This window comes from Oryctolagus cuniculus, chromosome 10, assembly GCF_964237555.1.
Source record: "Oryctolagus cuniculus chromosome 10, mOryCun1.1, whole genome shotgun sequence".
Classification (NCBI taxonomy): Eukaryota; Metazoa; Chordata; class Mammalia; order Lagomorpha; family Leporidae; genus Oryctolagus; species Oryctolagus cuniculus.
The window spans coordinates 66,368,470-66,395,766 of NC_091441.1; the positions used below are offsets into that span (position 1 = coordinate 66,368,470).

The window sequence follows — 27,297 nt, forward strand, 5'->3', positions numbered from 1 at the left end:
GGAGTCACGTGCCCGCGGCGGTCACGTGCCCGCGCGGCAGCCAATCGCCGGGCGGCGCTGTCCTGGGAGCGAGGAGGCTGTGGTGAGAGACGGACCGAGACCGGAGATATTTTCAAGCCTGGCGCTGGCGGCGTTAGTAGCGGTTGCAGCGGCGACGAAGACAACGACAACGACGGCCACGCCGAGGCACTCACTCAGGGGGTAAACCCTCCTGCGCCCGCCGCGCCTCGGGTCCGTGCGGGCGAGGGGGGCGTGGCGACAGAAGAGGAGGAAGGAGGGGCGCGGTTTCGAGCCCGTCCCCGGCGCCTGGACGGAGACCCCTCAGTACTGCGCTGCTCCCGTTCCCCTCCGCAGAGCAAGGTAGGGGGCGCGCCCTGCCCTCCGCGGCCGGTCCCGCCACGCGCCGCCCGGCCAGGCCCGGCGCGGCCCGGCGCTCCGCCGGCCTGACAGTGACAGGCCGTTAGTGGCCCCCGGCGCGGCTTGGCCGTGCCCGCCAGGGCCCCGCCCGCCGCCGCCGCCCCTCGGGCGTCCTGAGGCGCCGCGGCGCAGGTGGGAGCCGCCAGCTGGGCGGGGGCGCCGCGCGGGGCGGGGCCGGGCCGAGGGCTCGAGCGCGGGCGGGGTGGTGGCCGCGGCGCGGGCGCCCGTCGCCGCCGCTCCCGGAACATGGCGGGGCCGCGGAGCGTGTGCGTGCCAGTGTGCGCGGCCCGAGAGGGCGCCGCCGGGGTGCCGCGGCCGGACCGGCGAGGGCAGGAGCCGGGGCGGGGGCCGAGGGCGGGGCGGGGGCGCGCCCGGTCTGCCGCGCGTTCCCGGCGCCGGCCGCGGATGCGGACGCGGGAAGCTTGGCCGGGGCGGGGAGCGTCGGCGGTACCCCGGGTCCCGGGAGAGACGGCGGCGAGCGAGAAGGGGAAATTGCTGCCCTGGTAGTGTCGGGAGAGGGGAGAGCGGCCGCGCCGCAGTGCTGTCTTAAATGCCAGTGTAATCTATCCGTGCCGCATTGGGCAATCGTCGGCTGTGCTCGTCGTTGTGCAAGTGCCCGTTCGAATGATGTGCAGAGCCCCGGGGTGCACGCCAGGCTCCTGGAGCTCGCTGTCAGGAGTAATGTGGGATGACGCAGCCTCGAGGATCCCAAAGCGTTGAATAATCGGTTGTACAAAAAGGTTACGGAAGCCCAGCTGACAGCTATTTTCGTAATAACAGTGAGAAACTAGGATGGGAAGTTAACCGTATTGCGCTGGTTGACAGCATAGGAAACATTTAAAGCAGTGCGGTCACCGGGAATGTGATTTCCATTGGACGCCCGCGGCTGCACTGCGAACTCGGGTGCGACGTCTTGGAGGTCCGGTGATCTGTAGCGCGTGGAATTATCTTTAATCCTGAGATTGACGTGAACCTGCCTTCTCAGTCATCTCTCTCTCTATTTGACCATGGGCTATGTACATTTAAAGGCGAATTAAAATAAGTTAGCTTTATTGAAAACATATGCTCAAGTAGGCCGTTGAAATCTCGGTCAGTGATCTGTTTCAGTTTCTTCAGTCATTATACAAAGGTTTTCCTGGAGATTAGCTCAGAACTGGCAGAACATATGCTGTGTCGGTGCCAAGTGGCTAAAAAGCAAAATGAGGGAGAGTAGACTAAGATGAAGTTGTTGTGTTCGCTGACTTTGTTGAAAAGACTTTAATGCCAACTAAATTTCTGAAACTCTGCAAGGTGCCCGAGGTGAAGCTTAGCATGTGAAGATGTGTGTTCTAGGAGGATTTTAGAGACAGTGTGTGAAGGAATACTTGAATGATAAGCGTATTTTTTGGAAGAAAACTAAAGTAAAAAGTAAGATGCATTTAATATTGTTTTTATAGTTTACATAGCTGTTGCTAAGAATTAGTAATGATTAGAATTGTTCTATGAACTGAGCAGAGCTGGAAAAGTGGAACGCTCTGCGTGTGTACTTTTATGAAGAATATTTGAGGAGGAATAAAGATAAATATTCAGATGAGGAAAACACAGTAGCTGAAAATACATTGTGCAGACTCTAGTGTCGATCCCTTAATAGCCAAGAAAAACTTGAATTTTATTTGGAGACAAGTGTCCAACCAGTGGAATGAATTTGAAAGGGAGATTTTTAAAATCAAGATGCTGATGATATTTTTCTTTCCCTGAAGAAGTTGTTGAAAAAAATAACGATAGTCTTCTGACATAGATTGGAGACATGGTTGTCAGTTGAGATATTTGAAAACTACATCACTGGAAGAGACTTTTCTAAAAAGTATGAGAATAAATGAAGAGTAAATATTTTTTCAGTTTTTGTTGTTAGCTGACCAGTAGTTACGTTGTCTTTAAACTGTTCTTCAGTTTTAACAGCATTTTTTTAGTTTAAAAAGACAGTGGTTACTGGGATTAGTCATTTTCAATCATAGTCCATAAGAGGTTTAGATGGATTTCTGTGTGTAAACTTAATGATATTGGAGTAACGCCTAGCCGTAGGTATGAAGACTATAATAATTTTAATCGGTTTCTTAAGAACTATTGATGCTGCTTTCTGACTTGGAATTTGTTGCTAACAACATGTTTTTGTGAAACACCTGTGCTCTGTAAAAGTCTTAGAAGTGTATCTGTAAAGTTGGGATTTCACATTTTCTAATCAGTTTTCCTCATTTTATGGATTAGCAAATAAAGGCCTGCTAAGGTGAAATGACTTAACATCTAACTTTTCTGCAGTTAAAACAGTCTGTGGTTTGGCCTAGGGGTTTCTTTCTGTGAAGAAACTAATTTGCCTCTTTCTTTAGAAGTAGATTTATGGTGTAGGAGAAAGAACGTTGCAGTGTAAGAAAGAAGGCAAGGATTTAAATTCTTGATTTGTTACTGCCTGACAGTGTCTTTTTTTTTTTTTAACAGATTAACTTTCAAAACCTTGCCTTAATATACAAAAATAATTTCCCTACATAATTTAGAGTGAGATGGAACAAATGAGAATACTGTATAAACAGCATGTTGCATACTCTAAACTTTCCTGCGGATAAAAAGTGGTAATGTTGTTTTTTTTTTTAAAGAAAATACAATCTTTACCAAGGTGTTAGGTCCCTAGATTTTTTTGCTTAGCGCCAGCTTTATTCTCAGCACCTGCTATTTTACAGATTATAATCCCCTGTGGATACATTTTTTCTTATCCCCACTTAGTTCTAATCTTAGTAAAGCTACTTATGAACACTTTAAATATTGGAGTTTGTTAGAACCTGACTTCCTCTGGAGGATATGAAGTTTCTTCTTATAGCATTTGGAAATATTCTCATATATATTCATGCATGTATAATCTGTTTCTTTGACAGTGGCTTTTAAAAAGTAATAGTGAAAATATCTTAGTGGCGATGTTAATTTGTCTCTTGCCAGTTTCCAGATGCAGCAGTAGCAAGAGATAATTTCCTTTATAAACTCAGCTTTGAATAGTTGGTGTTAAGATTATCTGGTAGATCTAAAACATACAGAAATACTTAAGAATTTTTGTTTGCTTTTAGGGTTAGGTTAAAAACCTTTTATTCTGGTGCTCAAGATTGATAATTCTGGAAATCAGTATATCAATATTGTATTGAGTAGATTACCATTGTTCATAGTTTTGAAAATAAAGGTAATGATAATCATAGCTAACATTTGTTGAACACTTAGATTATACACATCTGTGTTCAAAGTTTTACGTGAAATATTTTTGATAATTTTCATAACAACTGTAAAACTTACTCTAACATATGGCAGAGGAAACTGAGAATATGAGTGTTAGATACTCATACAGTTAAATAAATAAAGATTCCTTTGTCCCCTTAACCATTTCTCTCTGCTCTACCTCTAATTAGCTGATTTTTAAAGCATTTTAGTTGCTTGCTGAATTTCAGGCTTGATGAAAAATATTTGATGGCCACCTATTCTACATTCTAGTGGGTAGTCAAAAAAGAAAAGAAAAATAAGTGTGATATGAGGATCATAGAAAATAGGCCAGCAAGCCTTTTTATGAGATGTTGATATAACTGGTGTTATTATATTAATTGTCAGAAGCAAATCATGCTCACCAGATAAGAAAGGATTCTAGTTGTCAATTTTATGAGAGGCTTTGCTAACAAACTCTGCCTTAGTATTTATGTCTTCTTCCTTTTTCTTCTTTCTTCTTCTTTTTAAAGATTTATTTGAAAGTCAGTTACACAGAGGAGAGGGGAGCAGGGGCGGGGGGGAGGTCTTTATCCGATGGTTCACTCCCCAATTTGCCACAATGGCCCGAGCTGCGCTGATCTGGAGCCAGGAGCTTCTTCCAGGTCTCCCACGCTGGTGCAGAGGCCCAAGGACTTGGGCCATCTTCTACTGCTTTCCCAGGCCATAGTAGAGAGCTGGATCGGAAGTCAAGCAGCCGGTCTCAAACCAGGGCCTACATGGGATGCTGGTGCTTCAGGCCAAGGCATTAACCCACTGTGCCACAGCGCCAGCTGCTATGTCATGTTCTAAGAGAGGCATGCTTTAGTCCCATTGACTGAAGAAAAAATAATTAACCAACCTCATTTAGCTTTTTTTAATAAAGCAATCAATTCAGCAATAGAAAATTTGAGTTTGTCCAGGTTAGAAAATAGCATCCAAGACAAGGTTTTCTGATAAGTGAAATCCTCTGAAATTCTACCAAATTAAAATTTTAAGTACTTAAGTAAGTTTAAGCAGGGAAAGGCTTCGAGATTAAAACAAGTAGAGGAGATAAGTTATAAAATTTCATGTTACAGGGTGAAAGTCACTTCTTTTTCTTTGGTGTTTAAAAAAATCTAAAATTTAAAAATGTGTCATTTATGACCAGTCCCCTAACATCTATTTATTGCATTGAAATAGCTTCAAAATATGTAGTAGTTTATCTTTCTGGTTACCAGTATATATTTAGGCCATAATTGGGAGAAAGATCACAAATATTAGCAAGTTGTTTTTTTTTTTTTTTTTTAACAAACTACTTTATTGCTTGAAACATAGGAGAGTACTTCATAGCTTCTCAGATTTCACATTGTTCCTCCTCCTACAGAGGAGTTTGTGGGCAGTCTGACTTCTGCAACAAAAACCATGTGTGGCTCTTCTGTCTAGAAATAGCTGTATTGACTCAAGAAAGGAGAAAAATAGTACATTAAAATTATAATGCTTTGTGGTTCACGGGGTACTTTTAAAATATGATCTCTTGAATTTCATAACTGTTAGAAAGGCAAAACAAAGATTGTCAGCTAATAGGATAATAATTGAGTCATAGCTTGAATCTAGGTTAGAATTATCTGGAGTAATGCTAGACTTTGACATTCGCTCATGACAGAGAAGTATTAGCAAACCTTGAGAGGAGGAAAGAAAGATGCATACTTTTATTTTCTCTTTCACTAAATCCATATCATACAAGCTTTCCTTGTATTCTGTAACACCTCTTCTGAAACAAACAAGTAGTGTGGAAGTAAAAATTAGTAACGTTTTATACATCTTAACTGATTTGTGGTAGTAGTTAATATTAAAGACAATTAGATAAAAAATTAAAATTGTAGAGTAGGAATAAAATCTTGGTTTGCATTCCAGTGTTCTAAAGTCTGGTAACCTCTGAGATAAAATAAGTCCTTTTTACCAGTTTAATTTTCATTATTTTGAAGTTACTTGGTGGCCAAGGAAATAACTTTCATTGAGCTTCTGTACACTATCATTTGTTAGATATGTTAATCTTATGAGAGTATCTTGCATATCTAGTAAAGGCAACACTTTGAAAAATCATCATCTTAATATCATCAACTCTGTATCTCATTACTCAAGAACTAACTTGAAATTTCCAAGTGTTGCAAGTCTATTACTTGGGAGAAATTTTTTTGTGATTAAGATCAACCCAATTCACTCATGTAGAAATTATCTCTGTCTTCCAGGATTTGTAAAAACATCTTACTAAGAATGGAGAGTAAAATATTCTCTTTAAACTGTGAGTGAACAGGACCAAAGAACCCTCTTTACCACAATTGTCCTTGTGTTATGGAAAGTAAATAGGAATGGTTGACAGCAAATTGGCTTACTCATTCTTCCTTTCACCCTCCTCTTATGACTTTTCCTCCTTCAGGGGTTAGTGCTTTGAAAACATCCAGGGGCTGGCGCTGTGACATAGCACATAAAGCTGCTGCCTTCAGTGCCAGTATCCCATTTATGCACCGGTTCCATTCCTGACTGCTCCACTTCCAATCCAGCTCTGTGCTATGGCCTGGGAAAGCAATGAAAGATCGCCCAAGTCCTTGGGCCCCAGCACCCTCATGGGGGACCCAGAAGAAGCTCCTAGCTTCAGATCAGCTCAGCTGTTTGCTGGCTCCTGGCTTCAGATTGGCCCAGCTCTGGCCTTTGCAGCCATTTGGGGAGTGAACCAGTGGATGGGCCATGTACTTGGGCCATTCTCTGCTGCCTGTCAGTTGCATTAGCTGGAAGCTGGATTTGAAGTGGAGTAGCCAGGGCTCGAATTGGCACTCAGATATGGGATGTGAGCATCCTGTGTAGTGACTTAACCAACTGCGCCACAGCATGCACCCCTCTTTAAACTTTTTATTCCATTCACACTCCTAAAATCTAAGAATTTCCTCTACATGTAGCTTTTGTCTGTACTCGGTTATTAGGGAGAAGGGAGCAGAAAACAGAATCCTTTGAGCCTGGGAACAAACATGGAGTTTCACACTTGAATCCTTTCATTACAAAATAGTAATTGAAAGTAAGATAAAGGAAATTAAAATTACATATTTTTCTACTAAAAATGTTACTTGATTGGTAATGGCAAAATTACCAGTATTCTATAGTAGATAATAGGTTCTCAGCATAAATTTTCATTCATTCTTTACTGTGATCTTGTGAAGTTTATCTTCTCATTTTGAAGATTAGGTTCAAGTTAAATCACTTGAAGTCACACATACTTAGTAAAGGCTAATGACTGTATAGCTCCATTTCAAAACTACACCTTCAGGATGATGACATTGAGAGAACAAAGAATAAAATCATCGGTAAATCTAGAATCTTTAGGAGGAAAATATATGAATGTATATTTAATGTAATTTAATTGCAAGGAGTGGAAGATCTTGAAGGATACAGTGTGAAAAATTTTAAATTTGACAGGGCCGGCACCGTGGCACACTAGGTTAATCCTCTGAAGCAGGTTAACACCCTGTCCTGAAGCGTCGGCATCCCATATGAGCGCCAGTTCTAGTCCCGGTTGCTCCTCTTCCACTCCAGCTTTCTGCTGTGGCCCAGGAAGGCAGTGGAGGGTGGCCCGAGTGCTTGGGCCCCTGCACCTGCATGGGAGACCAGGAAGAAACTCCTGGCTCCCGGCTTTGGATGGGCGCAGCTCCAGCCGTTGCAGCCATTTAGAGAGTGAACCAATGGAAGGAAGACCTTTCTGTCTGTCTGTCTCACTGTCTGTAACTCTACCTGTCAAATAAAATTTTTTTTTAATTTGAAATTATCTTGATTTTTTAAAATCATTTTTCTGAATTTTCTGGTTTTGCCACATTGAACAAGTATTACGGATATAAATAAAGTTTTAAACAGTATGAGTTGTTAAGTTTGTAAGGGCTCTTTTCACAGCACTGCATTTGGTATTGTTGAGGTGATAGAAAGGAAGGCGATAGTGTAGTCTGTCATTTTAAGGGTTCACACTCAGGGAACAATATATCTATAGTTATGAAATAGGAAAATGTTATTCTTTAATCATCCAGATTGCTTTCTAGTTGGTGTAGAAATGAACATGATAAGTCCTGTGAGGACATGGATCATGTCTGTCTTGTTCTCTATTCATGTTGTAAATGGTTTGCATATATTTATTGAATGAAGGAGAAGCACCTTAACACCAATGACAGGAAATGGTCTGACTGGCATAGAAGATGAATTTGGATTAAAAGAGAAAGGGTGGGTAGCAGTTGAGAAGGGCCACAGTTACTAGAGGCTTAATAAAAATGAGTTGCCAAGATGGGAAATGATGCAATACAAATTAGAAAATAACTCTACAAGTTGTATGTATTTTTTTTAAAGATTTACCTTATTTATCTGAGTTACAGAAAGAGATAGAGACAGAGAGAGGGGTCTTCCATCCACTGGTTCACTCACCAAATAGCCGCAATGGCTGGAGCTGTGCCAATCCGAAGCCAGGAGCCAGGAGTTTATTCCGGGTTTCGCACACAGGGTGCAGGGGCCCAAGGCTTGGGCCATCTTCTGCTGCTTTCCCATGCCATAGCAGAAAGCTGAATCGGAAGAGGAGCAGCTGGGACTAGAACCGGCATCCATATGGGATGTTGGTGCCGCAGGCCAGGGCTTTAACCCACTTCGCCACAGTGCCGGCCCAGTTGTATGTAATTTAAATAGGAGGTGAGGCAGTCATTGGAAAGATTTTTAGATTTTTAAGGTTTTAGGTACCAGTGCTAAGTTTGTATCTGAAGAAGGCATTCTTTGCTTGTGTGACATTTGAAATCTAGCAGAAGAAGGTAATTACTTAAAACAAGAATCGAATCCAAAATTAAGTAGGTGTTCTTTGAAAATTTCAAAATTTTGCAACTTTTTAATGGATATATGTTAAGGGGAAAGGACCTATGGGGCTTTTCACCCTGTGAAAATGAAAGAAAAAGATAAGTTTATTTTGATGCAAAATTTTTAAATTCATGCATATGAAGGGGTCTTCAGAAATCTCAAGGAGATGCATATTTTGAAAACTCTATAAATTTTAAAATTTTTGTGAACCACAACATAAATGTATCCCTTAATTCAATTTTTCCATGAATTTTTTGAAGTACCCTCATAATTCCCTTCTAAAAAGGATGAGTTACATTATTTCTCTTTTTTTTTTGGAAGGGTAGAGTTAGAGTGAGACAGAGTGAGCTTCTGTCCGCTGGTTAACTCCCCAAATGACTGCAAGGCCAAGGCTGGAGCAGGCCAAAACCAGGAGCCTGGAGCTCCATCAGGGTCTTCCCCACAGGTAACAGGGCCCAAAGTACCTGGGCCATCTGCTTCTGAGGTGCATTAGCAAGGAGCTGGATTGGAAGTGGAGCAGCCAGGATCAGAACTGGTGCTCATATGGGATACCAGCATCTCAGGTGGTGGCTTAACCTGTGTACCACAGTGCCAGCCCCTGTATGTTCAGTTTTGTTGTAGAACTCATATTCCTAAATTCGTTTTTAGGAATTATTTTTGTAGTAAATTTCCTTTAATAGATAAAGCTGTCTAAAATTTATATCTTCACTGATATTTGCCTTTTTTTTCTAGTTTGGAAGCTTATGGTTATGTATCAGGAAATGTTTTATTCTAGAAATAAAATCAATTATGCACTTATTTTTCCCATTGGGATTGGCTTTTTTTTTTTTTTTTTTTAAGCTTTATTTATTTGAAAGAGTTATAGAGAGAGGAAAGACAGATCTTCCATCCACTGGTTCACTCCCCAAATGGCCACAATGACCAGCCAGGAGATAGGAATTTCATCCAGATGTCCCCTATGGGATGCCATTGCAAGTGGCAGCTTAACCTGCTGCGCCCCAGCACCGGCCCCTTGGTTGATATTTTCAGAGCACCGATTGTTCCTGTTCTTGCAGCTGTTAGAACACAGTGAATTTGCTCTGGTTCCTCATTACCACATTTATCATTCTCATCAGCATGCTATGGCAGGAAAACAGTTTATAATTCTTAATTGCTCTCAAGAATAGCTGGCACTGACACATAATACTCCCTTAGACCAGTTTAGAGGGTGTTTTCATTTGAAAGACCTGGAATATACAGTTGTCTTAAATTCTTGTTTACAGTATAGGATGTAAGCCTGTGTTGGAGAATGAGCAGGAGGTAGAAAAACCGAGATAGTAGATAGGGACTAAATTGAGGCCCAGATAATTCAACCCTGGGATAAAGTCATGAAAGTGCCAATTTTATGCTGTCATTGAAGCACAATATGTTGGATCAAGATGAGAATGACGTGGTATGTGAATTAGAAATAAATGAATTGCTGTCTTCAGCATTGTCTTCTTGTACAGTGCTGATTCCAGCTCATTGTAACTGAATAAAGAGTAAGGGAAGAGGTAAAGATGTTTTCTGCCGGCCAGCGCTGTGCCGTAACTGGTAAAGCTGCTGCCTTCAGTGCCAGCATCCCATATGGGCGCCAGTTCCAGTCCTGGCTGCTTTACTTCTGATCCAGCTCTCTGCTGTGGCTTAAGAAAGCAGCAGAAGATGGCTCAAGTGCTTGAGACCCTACACCAACATGGTAGACCTGGAAGAGGCTTCTGGCTCTTAGCTTTAGATTGGCACAGCTCTGTCTGTTGAGACCATTTGGGGAATGAACCAGCAGATGGAAGACCTCTCTCTCTGCCTTTGCCTCTCTAACCCTGCCTTTCAAATAAATAAATAAATCTTCAAAAAAAATCTGTTTCTTTGCATTAACAAAAAAAATTTTCTAGATCACAGGCTTATATTGCAAAACTAGTGATTATTAGAAAGTATTCTGAAATTTTTATGACCATTTATCTCAGTATATTTTATGTACCTATTAAATAAAACTACACAAATCATAAGCAAAAGTCATTTCCTTTTATTTAAGGCTAAAGTATGTGCTTATTTTTTTTTAAGTTGTGTTTTGTTTTCTTCTTTCTTTCTTTTTTTTTAGACAGAGTTAGAGAGACAGAGAGAAAGGTCTTCTTTCCGTTGGTTCACCCCCCAAAATGGCTGCTACGGCTGGAGCTGTGCCGATCCGAAGCCGGGAGCCAGGAGTTTCTTCCTGGTCTCCCATGCGGGTGCAGGGGCCCAAGCACGTGGGTCATCCTCCACTGCCTTCCTGGGCCACAGCAGAGAGCTGGACTGGAAGAGGAGCAACCGGGACTAGAACCCGGTGCCCATATGGGATGCTGGCGCCGCAGGCAGAGGATTAACCAAGTGAGCCACAGCTCCGGCCCCTGTGCTTATCATTTTTAAAGGAAGCAGTGAAAGTGAGATAGGACATTATTTAGTATTAAGCAGTGAGAAGTACTTCAGATGGCACCAAGCTTACTCATGACTGTTATTATACATTGGAAAGATGGGCTACAAAAGCTTATATTATAGGAGGACAAGATATGGGGCAAAATTAAAATAACAGGTGTTTTGTTTTGTTTTTTGTTTTGTTTTTTTTTTTTTTTTTTTTTTTTTTTTTTTTTTTTTTTTTTTTTTTTGACAGGCAGAGTGGACAGTGAGAGAGAGACAGAGAGAAAGGTCTTCCTTTGCCGTTGGTTCACCCTTCAATGGCCGCCGCGGCCGGCGCACTGTGGCCGGCGCACCACGCTGATCCGATGGCAGGAGCCAGGTACTTGGGCCATCCTCCACTGCACTCCCTGGCCACAGCAGAGAGCTGGCCTGGAAGAGGGGCAACCGGGACAGAATCTGGCGCCCCGACCGGGACTAGAACCTGGTGTGCCGGCGCCGCTAGGTGGAGGATTAGCCTAGTGAGCCGCGGCGCCAGCAAGGTTTTTTTTTTAATTTTGAAATATTTCAGAAAATTTAAGAGGTACAAAAACATAACAATGAATTTAAGGATTAAATAGAACAAATTCAGTTGAAGCTCCCTGTATACTTCCCTTTGAACCATTTCCTCAGCCTGAGTCAATTCCTCTAACCCTCTTTGCAACAAACTTTCCCACCTGTGACTTCTGTTCTCTACACTTGTGTAAATGTTTTTCTTCCTTCAAAGTTTACCTTAAGTCTGACCTATTCAGTGAAGCCTGACCATTTCCATCTTAACTCTTGCACACTGTGTATAGCAGTTAAGAGCAGTTTGACTATGGGATTTGAAAATAGGATGGTATACAAGAGGTAGAAATGTACCCTGACATCTAGCGAAAGGAAAGTTTGACTACAGCATTGTACTAAATGCAAAACAGAATTGATAAAGTAGACGTGACATAACCTAACTAATCATTGTAGGAAGATTAGTCTGATAGCAGCTGTGTGGAACAGTAGGTCTAAAAGGAATTAATGAATTTGATTCATTTTGATTGTTTCCCACAGTTCCTCTGTTAGTAAGAGTTTACTTGACCTTCAAGTAGTTTATCATTTTGCAAGAGAAAATTGTGGCAAAATTCTTGATTATGTGTGTTTTCAGGATGTTGGAGCTTACTCTGGACCCCTTTTAGAATCTTTATGCTTGACCTTCTGTTGATAGTGAAGTCAATATAGTTATTATTAGATTTCTACTTTAGGTATTGGTAATTTTTTTCAGTTCCCAGTTCCTGAAATGCTAGTAAAGCTGCTTTGCCATTTTCTCTGAGCTGTTGCAGCCCTCTACTGGTTTATGAAAGTTGCAGCAATTTAGAACCCTTTAGGCCTAGAAAGAGGTCAGTAAGCACAGCAACTTTTTAATCCTAGATCCTTAGAAATCATCTATGCCAATCCTTTCAATTGTAGATGATTATTTTACATACCCAGCTCAACAGTTCTAGAGGAGGGAATGTATGTGTATGTATGCATATACATACATATATATGCGATATCCAGGGCACTTGGATAATTGTAAATACTTCTACATGTATTTATTTACAAATTCTAAATGTATTATTAACATGTGTTTTTTGTTTTGTTCTGTTTCGTTTTGTTTTTGACAGGCAGAATTAGGCAGTGAGAGAGAGACAGAGAGAAAGGTTTTCCTTTTCTGTTGGTTCACCCCAAATGGCTGCTACAGCCTGCGCGCTATGGCCAGTGCGCTGCGCCGATCCGAAACCAGGAGCCAGGTGCTTCCTCCTGGTCTCCCATGCGGGTGCAGGGCCCAAGCACTTGGGCCATCCTCCTCTACACTCCCAGGCCACAGCAGAGAGCTGGACTGGAAGAGGAGTAACCGGGACTAGAACCCAGGGTGCCGGTGCCACAGGCAGAGGATTAGCCAAGTGAGCTGCGGCGCCAGCAGCATGTGGTTTTTATAGTCAGATGTTTCACAATGTCAAAAAACATTTTAAAATTAATCTCTTATAAATATTATTTAATAATAAAGTAATGAGAATTTTATTTTAAGAAATTTGCAGTGTCATTTAGTTATTACTGTTAGAAAATAAATACAACAAATAAATACTAATTTATTTCCAAAGCAGTTTTATTTATTTATTGCTGAAGCTAGAAGCTTAGGTGTCATTCTAGCCTCCTTGCTCTCATTATACTTTAAAGTGGGTTTCTTGTCTGTCAGCTAATTCCTCCTCTTCTTAGTCTGTCTTCTAGGTTTCATCAAGGGTACCTTTCCAAACACCTCTCAAATTATGTCACTACCTTTTTAAAAACCTTAAATTAGTTTTGTCACAGTGAAGATCAAGCTTTACAGAGACAAGACGCTTCCTTCCTAGTTTCTTCAGCCTGATTTTCTACACCACCCTGCTTTATGTGGCCTGCTTTCTGTGTGCACTTGTCTACTTGTTTATTCTCCCCTCCCACTGGTGCCCTTTCCATTCCTACCTGCCTCATAATTGTCCTCAGGATATCATTTTAATTAAGCTGTAAATGAAATTCCTGACGCCTATCCCTGTACAAATTCACCTGACTTGGGTGATCCCTTGTAGTCATCATACTTAGTAAATGTTAAATGATAGAATAATTGCATGAGCAGACTGAGGTATTACAGTACAATAGCTGAAGGAAATATCCCATAATTTTTTTTAACATCACAGATTTATTTTTGTTAGTTTTCAAGAGAATGTTACTCTGTGCCAATTGTTTATGGGCCATATTTTTCATGATATATATATATATATTAAGGAAGGAGGTTGGGGTGAAGAATGGTAGAATTTGGGTCTAGAGCTGTGGCACAGAGGGTTAAAGCCTCAGCCTGCAGTGCTGGCATCCCATAAGGGTGCCAGTTCGAGTCCTGGATGCTTTACTTCCGATCCAGCTCTCTACTATGGCCTGGGAAAGCAGAAGATACCCAAATCCTTGGGCCCCTGCACCCGCATGGAAGTCCTGGAAAAAGTTCCTGGCTTTGGGTCATCAGCTTAGCTCTGGCCGTTGCAGTTATTTGGGGAGTGAACTGGCTGATAGGAGACCTCTCTCTCTCTCTCTCTCTGGCTCTAGCTCTAGCTCTAGCTCTAGCTCTACCTCTCTCTGTAACTTCTTCTTTTTTTTTTTTTTTTTTTTTTTTTTTTTTTTTTTTTTTTTAATTTTTTTTGACAGGCAGAGTTAGAGACAGACAGACAAAGGTCTTCCTTTTTCCGTTGGTTCACCACCCCAGTGGCCGCTATGGCCAGCGCGCTGCGCCAATCCAAAGCCAGGAGCCAGGTGCTTCCTCCTGGTCTCCCACGCAGGTGTAGGGCCCAAGGACCTGGGCCATCCTTCATGCACTCCTGGGCCACAGCAGACAGCTGGCCTGGAAGAGGGGCAACCCGGACAGTATCCGGCGCCCCGACCGGGACTAGAACCCGGTGTGCCGGCACCGCAAGGCGGAGGATTAGCTTACTGAGCCGTGGCGCCGGCCCCTGCCCTGGATTTAACTAGGATTCATGGATATTGTTTGTTTCAATATTTCAGTCAATTATACTAACAGTTTTGTTTTTTTTTTAAGATTTGTTTATTTTATTTAAAAGGCAGAGACAGATCTTCCATCTGCTGGTTTACTCCGCAAATGGCCTCGACTGTTGGAGCTGGGCCAGTCCAAAGTCAGGAGTCAGGATCTTCTTCTAAGTCTTCTAGGATCTTCATTGATAGAGGGGCCGAAGCACTTCGACCATCCTCTGCTGTTTTCCCAGGAGCATCAGCAAGGAATTGGATCTGAAGTGGAGCAGCCGGGACTTGAACTGGCACCATATAAATAAATACTTTTTTTTTTTTTTTTTTGAAAATTTATGTATTTTAAAGTCAGAGTTACAGAGATAGAAAGAGAGAGATCTTCCCTCTGCTGGTTCACTCCCCAAATAACTGCAACAGCCAGGGCTGGGCCACACTGAAGCCAGGAGCTTCCTCTGGTCTTTCACATGGGTGCAGTGGCCTGAGGACTTGGACCATCTTACGCTGCTTTCCGAGGCACATTATGAGGGAGCCAGATCAGAAGCAGAGCAGCTGGGACTCGAACTGGCACCCATATGGGATGCTGGCATTGTAGATGCAGCTTAATCCGCTGTGCCGTGTTGCCAACCCGAAAATAAATCTTAAAAAAAGACAAAATTATAGAAATAGTGCGTGTTCATTCTAGAAGTTAAGTTTAGAGGAACAGGTATTTTGCCAGGCAGTTAACTTGCCCAAGTCTCAAATCAGAGTATACCTGGGTTCATTTCCCAGCATCAGCTTCTACTTCCAGCTTCTGGCTCTAACTTCCTGCTTAGAAGCATTTGTGGTGGCTCAAGTAGTTGAGTTGCTGCCATCTACCTGGGAGACCTGCATTGAAATTCAGGCTTCTGGCTGTGGGGCCAACTACTGTGGGCACTTGGGGAGTGAACTAGCAGATGAGAAATCACTCACTCTCTCCCATACGTTTGTCTCTCTTTGCCTCTTAACTAATTAAAACAGACCTTACCAGGTGGATCACAAGAATTCCATTAGGACTTTTAAGGACATTGTTGAGGTCTGTTGTAAAGGAATATGGGTGTTTTCACTTTGGTCTTCATCTTTTGCATGTTGTTGATTAAATTTTGTGATTGCTTTTTTTTTTTAAATGAGACTGATTTGTTGGTCTAGGATGCAATCATTATATTCTTGTGGGAAAGTGTTATGCCATAATTGCCAGAAAACACTGTGGTGAAAATTAACCATTACTTAGATTTGGAAGATAAAGTACAAAAAGTGTGTGATACAGAAAGAATATTCCTTTTTCATTGACTGAATTCTCACTTGAATGGCTTAAGTTGTTGGAGGTGGGGGCAGTTAATCTCAGAAGCATGACCACTTACCTTGAGGCCTTTTCCATTATTTTTCAAAACTACTTTTGAAAGGGTGCGAAAATTAAGCTGTTCGTGTAAGTAGGAAATAAGTAAACCATTTTTACATTATTAGAAAAATATTAGAATTTGGAGTGAAGTTGTTTTAAAAATATTACTACTCTAGAGTCAGAATTTTGGAAGGGGAGATCTCATTTAGTTTAATTTAACTTTAAAAGCACATATTGAGAAATGATGACAGTCAACCAAAAAGTCTCTGTTTGATCTCTGAATAGGATCTTGGGCTTAATGTTTCCAGATCAAAACACAGAGAAAGTTAGTCAGTGTTCTAACTGAATAACTTTTTTTTTTTTTTTAATTATTTATTTTTATTTGAAAGAGTTACACAGAGAAGGAGAGGCAGAGATAGAGAGAGGTTTCCATCTGCTGGTTGACTCCCCAATTGGCCACGACGGCCGGAGCTGGGCCAATCCAAAGACAGGAGCCAGGATCTTCTTCCGGGTCTCCCATGCAGGTGCAGGGACCAAGGACTTGGGCCATCTTCTGCTTTCCCAGGCCATAACAGAGAGCTGGATCTCAAACCAGTGCCCATATGGGATGCTGGCACTGCAGACTGTGGTTTTACATGCCACAGAGCCAGCCTCGCTGAGTAACTCTTAAGGACCATTGAAATCTGTTATTATGATTTTGTTCTTTACTAGTTGCTTTATTTTCTTGAAATCAATTTTAAAGGAAGCATTTCTGCCCCTAATGCAATTTTAATTCAGTGGAAGCTGAAATCAAAATAAAAGTTTAAAACTCCCATTCCATGATGATGGTTATTGGTTTACTTTTATTTTGGTAGAATGTAAAATTGGTGGCATATTAAAGGGCAGCATTTGAGTGTTTTACCAGGGCCAATGCTAAGATAGAATTTCTGTTACTTCTCATAGCCTTAAAAGTTGAACATTATGATTTCCTAATGTAGATGATGGAATTAAGTAATTTAGACTTTGGTCTTGGTTGTCTTTAACTTATTTTATTTTTAAAGATTTATTTTATTTATTTGAAAGAGTTACAGAGAGAGGTAGAGAGAGAGAGAGCGCGTGCAAGCGAGCAGTCTTCCATCTACTGGTTCACTCCCCAGATGGCTGCAACAGCCATCTTCCTCTGCTTTCCCAGGCTATAGCAGAGAGTTGGATAGGAAGTGGAGCAGTCGGGACTAGAACCGGCGCTCATATGGAATGCTGGTGCTTTAGGCCAGGGTGTTAACCCACTTCGCCACAGCACCGGCCCCTGTCTTTAACTTAAATTGTGTGTTAAATTGTGTGGAATTTCTGGACAAAATGACAGACTGAAGAGCCTGCTTTTTCAAATATGTGGAAATAAAAATCCTTTTAAAATTATATACAGTTGAGCTTGAAAGCAAGAAAGAGGATTCTGCAGGTGCCTGAAATGAAAAAGAACTCCAAGTCATAGGGAAAATAAACAAATATCCCTTAGTTTGTGAACTTTATTGCAGTGGTGTAATCCACAGATCCAGAAATGACAGGGAACTGAGACTAGCTTCCTTGAGTAAAAGCCCAGACCAGGAAGACTTTTAATTATTCATAAATAGGGTCTAAAAAGTACATTTACCAGCTTGGATTAATATTCTCTGACACATCTACTTGCTATCCTTTTATTTTTAACCTTCTTGGTGTTCTTTTTTTCTTTTATAAAGATTTATTTATTTGAAAGGCAGAGGGAGAGAGAGAGAGCTGCCATCTGCTGGATCACTCCCCAAATGGCCTCAATGGCTGGAGTTGGGCTGATCCGAAGCCAGGAGCCTCTTTCAGGTCTTGGGTGCAGGGGCCCAAGCGCTTCGGCCATCTTCCACTGCTTTCCCAGGCCTTAGCAGAAAGCTGGATTGGAAGAAGAGTAACTGGGTCTTGAATCATTGCCCATGTGGGGTGCCAGCACTGCAGGCGGCGTCTTCACCTGTTATGCCACAGCGCTGGCCCCCATGTGTTTTCTTTTTTAAAAACTATATTGCCGGCCGGCACCGCGGCTCAATAGGCTAATCCTCCGCCTGCGTCACCGGCACACTGGGTTCTAGTCCCGGTTGGGGCGCCGGATTCTGTCCCAGTTGTTCCTCTTCCAGTCCAGCTCTCTGCTGTGGCCTGGGAAGGCAGTGGAGATTGGCCCAAGTGTTTGGGCCCTGCACCGCATGGAAGACCAGGAGGAAGCACCTGGCTCCTGGCTTCGGATCAGCACAGTGTGCCGGCCATGGCAGCCATTTGGGGGGTGAACCAACAGAAGGAAGATCTTTCTCTCTGTCTCTCTCTTACTGTCTATAACTCTCTCTCTGTCTCTCTCTCTCTCTCACTAACTCTGCTTAGGAAAAACAAAACAAAAACTATATTGCCAAATTATGTCACCTACCCTCAGAGACTCTTGATTACTGGGCTGCATTTACTGTCATACACATAAATTGGAAATTGATTACATTCTATATATGATAAAAATACTATTGCTGCCTCCTGTCATATAAATTGAATGCTCTTTTGTTTACAAAGGCACACATTTGATTTTCTTATGTCTGTATTTTTATTCATTTTACTCAGTTTCTTACTATATATCTTCCTTCTAAACCAGGTAAGTACTTTAAGTGTTCTCACTTTTTTCTAGTCACCTGTCCCAAACTCTGCCCACTTTTGCAGTAGTCATGTTGATATTCCTAGAATTTTAGTTCCGGGTTGATAGTCCTTCTATCTATCCATCCATCGTTTTTGTTACTTTTTCTATAACATGTACTTTATTCTGTTATTCATTCCCTCATGCTCCCATATACCACATAGTATCCTCATAGATACATTTCCGTTTTTTTGTTTTGTTTTGAGTATCTAAAAATAATTTTCAAATAGGATATTTGTATGTAAACCTTCCAAGGCCTTTTTGTGCCTGAAAATATCTCTAGTAAACCCTTACTTTTAATGATTACTTAGTTTGATTAAAGATTTTGGTTTTAAATTCTTTTTCTTCAACATTTTGAAAATATTACTGCATTGAATTTTGTTTTGTTTCTGTTTTTTGCCTCTGGTGTTGATTTTAAGAATTTGTAATGTCAACCTGATTTGTTTTCTTATGTGTATGATCTGCAGTTCCTTTTGAGATTTTGCAATTTTCTGTCTTTTTCAGTTTCACCATAATCTGTCTGAAAATAGTTCATTTTCCATCTTGTTTGGTCTTGGGATTTAATTAATTCCAGAAATATTTAATTGTTGAAAGACTACTGTGTGCAAAATGTATTACAGACCCTTTGATCTGAGTGAGGTCTTTCATCTTTCTTCAATTATAGGAAATTATTCGCCATTTTTCCAAATATTTTGTTTCCTTAATTTTTTCTCTCTAATTATAACATAGTCATGAGTATATTAACAGCACACATGTGTTCTGAGAACATATTGTTTGGCAATTTCATTTTTGTGGAAACATCACAGAACATATTTATGTAATCTAGATGGTGTAGCCTACTACACTCTAAAGCTATACCATAATACTGAAGCATCATTATGTGGCACACGACTATATTTGGATTCTGTCACTTCTGACTTCTTTATATCTCTTAACTTTAATATTTTGCCTTTTCTCTTTTAATCCTTCTATGATGCCTTCTGAGGCTGTCCTCTACTTTATCTAACTCTCTGTTCATTCTTTTGTTTATTCATTCTGTTATTTAATCCATGGAATTCTTTTATTTCAACCTATATTTGTTCATGTCATCTATTTCTTTTTTCTTTTTTAAATTAATTATGTGGGAGGCAGAGTTACAGAGAGAAGGAGAGCCAGAGAGAAAGATCTTCCATCCACTGGTTCACTCCCCAACTAGCCACAACAGCTGGAGCTGAGCCAATCTGAAACCAGGAGTCAGGAGCTTCTTCGGGTCTCCCATGTGGGTGCAGGGGCTCAAGCACTTGGGGCATCTTGCACTGCTTTCCCAGGCCATAAACAGAGAGCTGGATTGGAAGAGGAACAGCCGGGACATGAACTGGTTCCCATATGGGATGCTGACGCCTCAAGCGGAGGCTTAACCTACTGTGCCGTAGTGCTGGCCCCATTAGTGCTTTTTATAACTGTTTAGTTCTGGTGCATGCTATTCATATTCTGTCTGAGATTTTTAAATGTTTTTTTTAAATGCTTCATTTGTTTATTACATTAATTTTGCTTCATATAGCACAGATGGTTTCACTTGAGTATAGATTTTATTCTAAGTTCAACAAGAAACCAATAAATTTAAGAAGGGCAGTAATATCACTTGATTTTAGTTCTAAAAGATCGTTTTGGCTGCTGCTTGTTAACAAGATGGTTGTATAAGTTTGGTGCAGTGGCTAAGTCACTTATTGGGATACCTGCATACCTATATCTGGTTTGAGTCTCCTCTGCTCTGCTTTCCATCTAGCTTCCTTCTTTGCATACTCTCCAAGGTAGCAGGCAGTGGTGTGAGTACTTGGGTCCCTACCACACATGTGGGAGACGTGGAAGCCACTGATTCTGCCTGGCCCGGTTCTGGCTGTTGGGGACATTTAGGAAGTGAACCAGAAATGCCTGAAGATCTCTCTGCCTTTCAAATAAGATGAAATTAAGGAGGGCAGCACTGTGCCACAGTGGGTTAAGTCACCACTTACAGTGCCGTCAGTCCATATGGGCACTGGTTCAAGTCCTGGCTCCTCCACTTCTGATTCAGCGCTCAGCCATGGCCTGGGAAAGCAGTAGAAGTTGGCCCAAGTCCCTGGGCCCCTGTACCCATGTGGGCAGACCTGGAGGAAGCTCCTGGCTCCTGGTTTCGGATTGGCGCAGCTCCAGTTGATGCAGCCAATTGGGGATTGAACCAGCAGATGGAAGACCTCTCTCTCTCTCTGCCTCTCCTTCTCTCTCTGTGTAACTCTGACTTTCAAATAAATAAACTCTTTTTTTGAAAAAAAAAAAAAAAAAGAAATTAAGAAAAGGAGATAGGGCAAAAGTGGAAATAGGGAGATTATTTGGGAAATTTTTATAATAGTTAAGAGTTGATTTTTTTTTTTATTATGGTGACAGTTGAGTGGGAAGACATGAATTTAATTTGGGATATATTTTAGAGATAGAACCAGCATTTCTGAATTTTTGGTAAGTGATGGATGGTGATACCATTTATTGAAGTGGAGAAAATGGATAGTTGGATATGGAGGAGAGATTTGATGGAGAAAATGAAGAATTCTCTGTAGTCTTTTTTTTTTTTTTTTTTTTTTGACAGGCAGAGTGGACAGCGAGAGAGAGAGAGAAAGGTCTTCCTTTTGCCATTGGTTCAGCCTCCAATGGCCGCCGCAGCAAGCGCGCTGCAGCCAGTGCACCGCGCTGATCCGATGGCAGGAGCCAGGTGCTTCTCCTGGTCTCCCATGGGGTGCAGGGCCCAAGCACTTGGGCCATCCTCCACTGCACTCCTGGGCCATAGCAGGGAGCTGGCCTGGAAGAGGGGCAACCAGGACAGAATCCTGTGCTCCGACTGGGACTAGAACCCGGTGTGCTGGCGCCGCAGGCGGAGGATTAGCCTAATGAGCCGCGGCGCCAGCCTATAGTCTTTTTTTTTAAGGCAAGAACTTTTTTTTTTTAATATTTTAGTTTTGGGGTAAGTCAGAGTTACAGAGAGAGGATCTTCCATTCACTGGTTCACTCACCAGATGTCTGCAACAGCCAGAGCTGGGCCAGTTCTAAGCCAGGGGCTTCTTCTGGGCCTCCCACATCAGTGGCTAGGCCCCCCATGTCAGTGGCTGCCCCCAAGTGCTTGGGCTGCTTCTTCTACTTTTCCCATGCCATTAGCAGGGAGCTGGATCTAAAGTGGAGCAGCAGGACTTAAACTGGCACCCATTTGGGATGCTAGCATTGCAGTCGACTGCTTTAGCTGCTATTCTACAACACTGTCAATGTTTTTTGATTTGAAATGCCTAGTAGACATCCATGTGAAATGTTCAGTAGGCAGTTAGGTGTACAAATGCGAGAGCTTCTTCTGGATCTCCCACATGGGTGGCGCAGGCCCAAGCACCTAGGCCGTTTTCCACTGCTTTCCAAGGCTCATTAATAGGGAGCTAGATTGGAAGTGGAGCAGCCAGGACTTGAACTGGTGCCTATATGGGATGCAGGCACTGTACAAAGCGGGTTAACCTTCTGTGCCACAGTGCCAAACCTAAAAAGCCTGCTTTTTTTAAGATTTATTTATTTGAAAGGCAGAGTTACAGAGAGGCAGAGGCAGAAAGAGGTCTTCCATCCGATGGTTCACTCCCCAATTGGCCACAATGGCTGGAGCTGCACCTATCCAAAGCCAGGAACTTCTTCCAGTTTCCCCATGCATGTCCAGGGGCCCAAGGACTTGGGCCATCTTCCACTGCTTTCCCAGGCCATAACAGAGCTGGATCAGAAGTGAGCAGCCATCTTGAACTGAGTTCATATGGGATGCTGGCACTGCAGATAGCGGCTTTACCCGCTACGCCACAGCGCGGGCCCTGAAAAGTCTTCTTATCTTCATTTGAATAATTTTAAACATTAAAACGCACCATAATTTGTTTAATTAGATTCTTATAAATGGATATTCAACAGCCACACTCCCTCCTTCTCTTGTTTTGGACATACTAATAACACTTTCTTGAATGTCTGTGTATATTATCGTCTGTACATAATTGTATGAGCAGTATACTTGCAGGACAAAAGGCTGTGCATTTTATATTTTGATCGCTTCTGCCAAAGTACTCTCCAAAGAGGATATTCCAATTTCATCCCTGTAGGCAACATATGAGAATGGTGGTTTTCCTGAACCTTGTTGATCCATCCTTAATCTTTGTCAGACTTTTGAATAAGTCTTTATTTTTTAAATAAGTCATTATTTTATAGTTTTAGAATTATGAATGAATTTTAATACCTCTATGTTAATTCAGTATTGTATTTCTCATTCTTTGAACTGACTCTTCATGTCTTCTGATTCTTTTTTGGTAGTAAGTTGTTTATTCATTGATTTGTTATTTTTCATATACAGAAAACATTTTTACTTCTGATTTTGGCTTTTATTTGCATTATAGTTTCTCTTTCTCTTTTTTGTTTTTTGTTTTTTTTTAAGATTTATTTTTGCCGGCGCTGCAGCTCACTAGGCTAATCCTCTGCCTGCGGCGCCAGCACCCCAGGTTCTAGTCCCAGTCAGGGCGCTGGATTCTGTCCCAGTTGCTCCTCTTCCAATCCAGCTCTCTGCTGTGGCCCAAGTCCTTGGGCCCTGCACCCGCATGGGAGACCAGGAGGAAGCACCTGGCCCCTGGCTTCAGATCGGCACAGCGCCAGCCGTAGCGGCCATTTGGGGGGTGAACCAATGGAAGGAAGACCTTTCTCTTTGTCTCTCTCTCACTCACTGTCTATAAGTCTCTCTCTGTCTCTCTCTCTCACTGTCTAACTCTGCCTGGCAAAAAAAAAAAAAATTTTTTTATTTTTATTTATTTGAAAGGCAGAGTGACAAGGAGATCTTAACATCCACTGATTGACTACTCAAATGGCTGCAATGGCTGGAACTGGGCCAGGCTGAAGCCAGGAGTTGTAACTCCATCTAGGTCTCCCACATGGTGGCAGGGTCCCTCATATTTGGACCATCTTCCTCTGTTTTCCCAGGTGTATTAGCAGAAGTAGATTGACAGTGGAGTGGCCAGGACCCGACCTGGCACTCTGATTTGGGATACTGGCATTGTGGGCATCAGCCTAACCTACTGTGCTATAACACTGACTTCTGCATTTTAAATTTTTATAGAGGACTTATAAAAAATGACTTTTTCCTTTCATATCATATTTTGAAAAGGTTTTTCCCCATCTAGGGGATTTTTTTCCATAGATACTTTGTGGTTTAATTTCTTTATTACTTTACACAGATATTAACATTTTTACCTTGTTGGAACTAGTTCTAAAGTTCTTTTGTAAAAGTTGGCAAGATGATTTTGAAAAATAAAAATGATGAAGAGGGACTAAAATAGTACTAGAAAGTTATACTAAAAACAGTTATAGAATTGATACAACAGTGGAAAGACAAAGTGGTAGGACAGATGAGGAATCCCAGAAAAAGATTCCGTTATGTAGAGGAAAAAATTGTGACTTAACAAAAAAAGAAACTGGCATTATAAATAGAGGAGAAGAATTAAATATCCAAAGAAATGAAAGGATTAAGATTAAATGCATTTTCTGATATTAGGGTAGAGAAGGTATAAACCCAAAAGTGAGGGAAATGTTGATAAAGAAAATTACAGGCATCATGGACCCTCGATGTGGCACAGAGGGTAAGCTGCTGCTTGGGTCACCCACATCTCAGATTGGAATGCTGTTTCGAGTCTTAAGTGCTCTACTTTTTTTTTTTTTTTTGACAGGAAGAGTGGACAGTGAGACAGAGAGAAAGGTCTTCCTTTTTGCCGTTGGTTCACCCTCCAATGGCCGCCGCGGCCGGCGCATTGTGCTGATCCGAAGCCACGAGCCAGGTGCTTCTCCTGGTCTCCCATGGGGTGCAGGGCCCAAGCACTTGGGCCATCCTCCACTGCACTCCCTGGCCACAGCAGAGAGCTGGCCTGGAAGAGGGCAACCGGGACAGAATCCAGCACCCTGACCGGGACTAGAACCTGGTGTGCCGGCGCCGCAAGGCTGGGGATTAGCCTGTTGAGCCACGGTGCTGGCCAAGTGCTCTGCTTTCAATCCTGCTTTTTGCTCATGCATCCTATGAGGCAGCAGATGATATGCTTAGTTTCCTGAAGAGTTCAGGCTTCTGGCTTCAGCCTGACCTCGCCCTGTCTGTTGCCAGCATGTGGAGGTGAACCAGTGAATAGAAGGCCCTCCTCTCTGTCCTTTTTTCTTCCTTCCTCTGTTGCTCTGCCTTTCAAGTAGATGAAATATTTTATTAAATTATAGGCATCAAAGATGTATTTGTGCTGTACTTCCATGTTCATTGTAGAATTATTCATAATAGCCAAAAGGTAGAAGCTACTTAGTTCAGTAAAATTGTGTGTGTGTGTGTGTGTGTGTGTGTGTATGTACATATGGAATATTACTCAGCCTGAAAAAGGAAGGAAAGGAACAGGAAATTCCATGTTGTGCCATGTGCCAAAACATTGTAGTTACCATGTCAGGTGAAATAAGCCAGTCATAAAGGGACAAATATTTATGATTCCACTTATGAGGTGCCTTGTGTAGTCAAATTCATAGTGATAGTAGAATGGGGGAGTACCCAGGTCTGGCAAGAGTAGGAATTCAGGAGTTATTGTTTAATAGGTTTCAGTTAGGAAACCAAGCTCTGGAGGTGGATAGTGATGATGGCTACACAACAGTGTGGATAAAGGTTATGCCGTGCTTAAATATGGTCGAAGTGATACATTTTAAGTTACATATTTTTAATCACAACTTGTAAAAAATGAAAAAAAATGACATCATAAATTTTCTTCTTTCACAAACCAGTGGGAAGATTATGATTACCAGATAGAAAAATGGCCAAATATATTTACAAAATTCTAAAGATGAAAAAGTGGCTAAAGTGAGATTGAAAAGGTTTTTGATGGTGAGAGTTCAAAGAACATAAGCAACCAAAAGAATGTGGAATGGGGTATAAACATGAAGTTGGAGGAAAAACAGAATTGGGGCAGGATTTGAAGTAGAGATATAAAAGCTGTGACAACAAATCAGTATGAGGTACTGGGAGATATGTGGGTGCTTGCTCTGAAAAAGATGGAGTTATTGCTTAAGGGTTTCTAAACCAAACTTCCTTGGGAACATTTTTATTTATGAACTTTTTAATATTTGTGTATTTAATTTTGAAAGAGAAAGAGAGAGAGGGAGGTCTTCCATCACACCTAGTGTGATGTAATCATTCACACCAAGGGTACAAAACTAAGAGCTGTCAAGTACTGGGGCAGACTATTACTATTCCTTTTCACGATTCAAACTCTGAACCAGTTGATGTTTGCTGGTGTGATGCTTAACATCCCTGTTCAACTCCAGCTAACTCCCCAGATGGCCATAATGGCCAGCACTGGGCCAGGCCAAAACCAGGAGCTTTTTCTGTGTATCTGTGTGAGTGATGGCTGCACAGACACTTGGGTGATCTGCTGCTGCTTTTCTCAGACCATTAGCAGGGAACTGGATCCGAAGTGGAGCAGCCAGGACAGGAACCAGCCCTCATGGGATACCAGCATTGCAGGGGATAGCTTTACCAACTTTGCCATGATGCTGGCCCCCTGATTATGAACTTTTACTTTAGAATAGCTTGAAATTTACAGAAAAATGGCTCAGAAAGTAAAGAGTTCCTATATGTTTCACACCATTTTTTCCATTATTAATGTTTTACATTAATAGTGTCCATTTGTCAGAAATGATAAACCAATATTAATATGTTAACTGAAGTCCCATACTTTACTTAGATTTCCCTAGTTCCTACCTAATGTCCTGTTTCTGTTCCCAGATCCCGTCCAGAATGCCACATTACATTTAGTCATTGCGTTTTCTTTGGGCTTCTTTCAGCTATGATGGTTTCTCAGACTTGCTTTTTTGTTTATGATGACCTTTGACGTTTTAAGGAGTAATTTCCTACCTCAGTCCTAGGATCAGTCATTTCTCCAAGTAGCACTGGTTACTTTCATTAGAGCAGCGTATTTATTAGTAACCATGATCTGCTTGTTAGATAATGCTTCTTGATACTGGGGTTTGTGGGCACTCTCAGCAGACATATGCAGGAAATATGTGTGTACATGCACACACTCAAATGATTGTGTATATAACCATCTGTATTAAACACAAGTTCATATTTATATCTCCAGTTCTAATCCATTTCACATTCTAGCCTTCTGCCTTGCCTATCTGCAAACCCTGATCCAGTGGTGAAAAATCTGACGCCCACTCCTCACTGTCTGTTTACTCAGCTGTTCATTTCCATTATGTGTACAGTGACTTCACACTGGTTAAACCATAACGTCTGGGAAATTTTTAATTGAGGTAATAATGTATAATGTATATATACATATATTGTATAATGTAAATCCACTGTTTAATCATTTTAAAATATACAAGTCAGTGGTTTTTAGTATGTTCAAATTGGTGTGCAGCTGTCACCACTATATTAATTCCAAAATATTTTCATCATTTAAAGGAAGCCCTTGTATTCATTAACCCATTATGTGTCATGCTATATATCAGACACCTGTACAGACTTCATTTGAGCAATAAATATACCACTTATGAGAACTTTGAAATAAATATAATGTAGTTGAAATGTTGAGACTTAATGGGTTAAGCTGTTAGTTTGTTTTCCACTTCCCCACCACCTTGGCAGCTACTAAGAGAGGTTTCTTACCACCACCCCCATCACTACCTGCTAAATACTCTGATTCAGTAGTTTTAAAAATCAAATTAGGAATATATCTTTTAAAAAGTGTTCTATTTGCTTATGGTAATTGGGCAAGTT

At 41.6% G+C, this 27,297-nt stretch overlaps 1 protein-coding gene across 17 annotated transcripts in view; it reads left to right on the forward strand.

Moving 5' to 3' along the window:
• Positions 1–25: 25 nt before the first annotated feature.
• Positions 26–27,297, forward strand: part of ANKRD12 (ankyrin repeat domain 12) — a 144,765-nt gene continuing 117,493 nt past the window's right edge. For 7 of the 17 annotated variants that reach the window (XR_011379433.1, XM_051852131.2, XM_070050471.1 and 4 more), the window contains exon 1: positions 50–360. The gene's annotated coding sequence lies outside the window, so the exon portion shown is untranslated. Of the gene's footprint in view, positions 361–800; positions 921–1,177; positions 1,337–2,869; positions 3,021–26,676; positions 26,829–27,297 lie in introns of those variants that run through there. The other 10 variants (XM_070050472.1, XM_070050476.1, XM_070050469.1 and 7 more) reach the window with 8 other exon arrangements.